Raw genomic sequence first — 4,404 nt, forward strand, 5'->3', positions numbered from 1 at the left:
CTGCAGCTCATTAAAGCTCCTCGCCTGCTCTGCATGTCCTGAGTCTGAGCTGCAGCGACTGCAGAGACTGCAGGACGTTTCCTGAGTCTGTGGCTCCTCTCTGCACAACACCACCTGCACCTGTCCTCCTGTGAGAGGATGGACGTGAAGGTTTCATAATGAAGCGTTTCTGAAGAAGCTGCAGCACAAACAGACGTAAAGCAGAGGAAAACGTCAGAGTATTTCTGTGTTTCCTCAGGTTCAGTGCTCATGTCTGTCATGGTGATAAAGGCCTTTCTCCTGCTCCACAGCGGGCATCCAGGAAGGAACCACAGCTTTGACCCAGCCAGGAGAACCAGGAGAACATGGATAAATGAATGCTGAGCTGTGGCTGCTTCCACAGTTCGCCCTCTCCACCTGTCTCCACCCGCCACTGTACACGAAGAATGGCAACCAGTGTTTAGGCGGCCGACCTCGTGACTCAAACAGCAGACCATAAATATCGATGTGACAGTTTTAGCTGTTCGGCAGCCAGTAAAACCATCATCTAATAATAACCTACAAAGATGAAAGCCCTCACCTGCTCCTCTTCTTCCCAGTGGTCACCTGTACCTGCTCATGTGACCTCTGCTCATGTGACCTGAGGAGTGCTGTTCATCACACCTGTGAGTCACTGCATCAGCCCGGCTCAGAGTCTCACTGCAGGACTGAAAGGCCTTTAAAAACTCAGACTCATGGATTTGTATTTTATTTGTTGTAACTATTATAAAATGACTTTTTCTGTTATTAAATGAGAAACTGACACACACACACACACACACACACACACACACACAGATGTATATTTGGAGTGTCTGACGAGTTTAGTCTTGCACAGCTGAGGAACGCCGCCGCTCCGAGCTTCATTTCTCTGTTTCCTGCTCCAACTCAAAGAACCAGGACACGTTTCAGCATAGAAAACTTTTATTGAAAGCGATGACAGAAGGAGGACATGTTTTGAGAGCTTCGTCAGCAGAGACCTTCAGGGTCATCCAGGCCGATCAGGTCCTCAGAGCAGGACTTGGTGAGCGGCCTTTCATCCTCTCTGCTGACAGCTCTCAGAGATGGAGGACGAGCGTGAAAGAGCGGCGAGAGCTGGAAGCAGGAGGAGGTCAGTGGGTGAGGGTCAGACTGACTTCAGACCAGATTATTTTGTTTGGTTTGATGTTTTTAGCCCCTCCCCTCTGCCCTCCAGCTCCCACTTTACTTTCAGGATCCGCAGTCCTCCTGCAGCGCGGCGACCTCCTGCGTCGTGGACGAGTCAATCAGGGCGGGTTCGCTGCTCATCCCGACGTCCTTTTGAGCTGCCGAGACAGAAAGACAGGGAGAAAAGTTTGAACCCAAAGCATCAGTTGAGCTTTTTATTCTCTGAACCTCGACAGCACCTGAACCTGGCCTTTTAAAGCTGATAACCTCAGCAGCAGAAACTCTGCACCAATCTCTCACTTTGGTCCCTCAGCGTGTTTTTGTAGAGCCGTGTTCGACACAAACACCTCAGATGGTCTTCCTCATCCTCAGTGAGGTTTTGTCCCAGAGGACAGGCTAAGGTGTGATGTCAGCTTGCAGACAGGTGATGCACCTGCTCACCTGCAGACTCTGAGCTAAACAATGAGACATTATGATCGCCGTGCATGATGAGAAACGTTTCTATGGTTCAGACTTTTCCACAGAGAGACAAAGAGTCCCTGTTCAGACAATCAGCTCTGCACAGCTGAAAACTGCAGATCCATACAAACTGGCTCCTAACCTTAAAGCTGCCTCACAGGAAAACAGCACAGAAATATTAGATTGTAATAAAGCATGAGGGATTTTTAGTGCAGTGAAGTTTCTTTGCCTTTGCAGACAGAAAGACACTAAAGTCGCGTCAGGAGGCTGAGGGCACCCTGAGGTTGGAGCTCTGTTTGCTTCTGTGGTGCATGAAAGCTTCCTGGTATCTAATAGAAGATCATAATGTGGGTCAAACAGCTTTAAAGCTCCTCGCTCTGCTTCGGTCCTGCTCAGTAGTTTCTGTGTGAATGTACTCATCAGGCTTCCTGTGTCTCAGTCCCGCTGAGGAACCCGAGAGACCACACCTCACCACATCGGTCACACAGGTGGACCACAGAGACGTAGCTGCTGATGGTTCTCACGCTCCATCACAGACTAACTGTTCTTTCTGATCCTCACAGAAACTCCTGTGAACTCATCACAGTGAACTAAAAGTAAGATTTAAAAATATCTGAGTCGCTGAATTTAAAGTGAAACAAATGTAACATTTTATAAAACTAAAGCCAAATAAAAATAAGCAGACGTCTCTAATGTGAGTCTGATGATGCTTCGCTGCATCTGAGTGTTCTCCACCTGCACCTCCTTTCTCACTCTGAGCAGCCTGTCGAGGCTTTCAGCTCTCACAGCACGAAGGTGAGAAGATGCTCATCAGCTGTGCACCGCAGAGCGAGCAGGTACGCACAGGTAAAAACCTCAGAGTTTTACAGTCAGCGGCTGAGCTAACATGTGAAGAAGAAGAGGCTCAAACAGGGTATGGAGGCCCACGAGGGTCCAGATCATGCTGCTGCTTCAGCATCTTTACTGCAGATCACTCTGTGACCCACTAACACCATTACATCATCATCACACACCTCTGAGGTGAGACCAATGAATGATCTTTGTGCAGAGGAACCATATAGCTGCAGGAGCAGTCGAGTGTTAGGAGAGCGTGAAGGCAGAGCTGGTCGTTTACGTCTCCGTGGGACCAAACTCACGTTTTGTCCGGTTGCATCCTGCGGTGGTCGGTTTCTCCGGCTGCTCCTCTCCTCGCACTGCAGCCCGGATCTTCCTCGCCACGTACCTGCAGGCTGTAAAAAGAGCGACATGAACATGAGTGAAGCTCTGATACTAAAACTCTGAACTTCCCTGAGTCTGTTTTGTCTCATTTCATTTTTAATCATATTTGTGGAAATGATTCCAAAGACTCCAGGATTCAGATCTGGATGGACTGAGCTCCACCTCTGGGATATTTCCATGCTGACCTTTAGGGAAACTCTGCCTCTGAAAGAGAGGGACCAGAACAATGAGCTGAACATGCTGCAGAGCTGCTTCATGTCTGAGTCGTCACATCCAGGAACTGCTGTATGACAAACAGCTTTCCCCTGAAACCGGATCATCCTGCAGACTCATGATGTTCCCGCTGAGCCTGTTTGGCTTCCGAGGAATCCAGTGAATGTGAATGAATCACCATCAGTGACTCAGCAGCTGCCACCATCAGTTTCAGCTTCTCTTTGCCCTTCAGCTCGCTTCTTTAAAGCTACAAACTAAATCCCTGTGGACTTCTTTAACCTGACAGGAAAAATGATCCACATGGGAATTATTCCTGCTGGTTTCCTCAGCTGAAGATTCCACATTTAACTTAAAATCAGATTAAATGTTCTAATTAAATGAGGTGAGACTAAATAAAGGCTCTGTAGCAGATCTCAGGGATGTGTTACTGTCACAGCAGAAACTGTGTCATGTTTTAGGCTCCTGAGCTTCAGGTTAGACCAGAGCTGGTCTCTAAAAGCTGCTTTAGAGGACGCTGGAGGCTGATCTGGGTTCATGTGTAAGCTGAGAGATCTTTACTGTCACTGCAACGAGGACAGCCTTCCTCCAGGGGCCGAAATAATAAATACAAGATAGAAATAAGAAACATAAATGAACTAAGTAAGGAACTGGTGTTTACAGTAAGCGGCAGTACAAACGGCAGTAGAAGTGCAGTGAGCTGAAGTGGCTGTGCACAGACTGTAGGCTGTGCTGTGGTTCGTGCTGAGCCGCTGATGAACTGCAGCATTCAGTCTGAATAAGGGTTTTTAATTGATTTGCAGTCTTGCTGCACTCAGTCGTTCCTCCTCGTTTTATTCTAAGAGGACTTTCTCTGTCACAGGCTAACCCAGAGTTCAGAGGTTACAGCTGTGACCCCTGAGCCGCTGGAGTCAGGTTACAGCCTGATCTTCATGTGAGGAGTGTGCGGGACTCACCGCTGATGATCAGTCACACCATCTCTGAGGGATCGCTGGTTTGAGCCTCGGCAGATCGGCAGGTCCGTGTGTGTGTGTGTGTGTGTGTGTGTGTGTGTCAGCGCTCAGCTGATTTCTGAACTCTTCCTCAATAACAAGTTTTCTCCGACACTCCCTTCCTCTGCGCTCAGAGACGAGGAGGAGGAGCCACAGCAGCTGACGTCACTGAAGTTGCGCTTTCAGGAGCAGCAGCGCAGCCGCATCAACCATTTAAACCCATGAACTAAACCTGTCTTTGGTCTCACAGTCAAACTGCTCATGAAGCCGCTGATGAAGAAGAAGAACCGTTTTACAGCAGATCCAAACTTTATTTTTTATATGACGGAGACACTACGGCGTCCTGAGAGGGACAAACACG

The 4,404-nt window shown here is 48.5% G+C and overlaps 1 long non-coding RNA gene across 1 annotated transcript; it reads right to left on the bottom strand.

Annotated features, from left to right (window-relative positions):
* Positions 1–924: 924 nt before the first annotated feature.
* Positions 925–4,163, bottom strand: LOC115800763 (uncharacterized). Its single transcript, XR_004021691.1, has 3 exons — positions 4,008–4,163; positions 2,760–2,852; positions 925–1,322 (listed from the first exon to the last, which is right to left on the bottom strand). It is a non-coding gene; the product is annotated as an uncharacterized LOC115800763 (long non-coding RNA).
* Positions 4,164–4,404: the final 241 nt, after the last annotated feature.

The sequence above is a fragment of the Archocentrus centrarchus genome, chromosome 21, assembly GCF_007364275.1.
Source record: "Archocentrus centrarchus isolate MPI-CPG fArcCen1 chromosome 21, fArcCen1, whole genome shotgun sequence".
NCBI classification, from domain to species: Eukaryota; Metazoa; Chordata; class Actinopteri; order Cichliformes; family Cichlidae; genus Archocentrus; species Archocentrus centrarchus.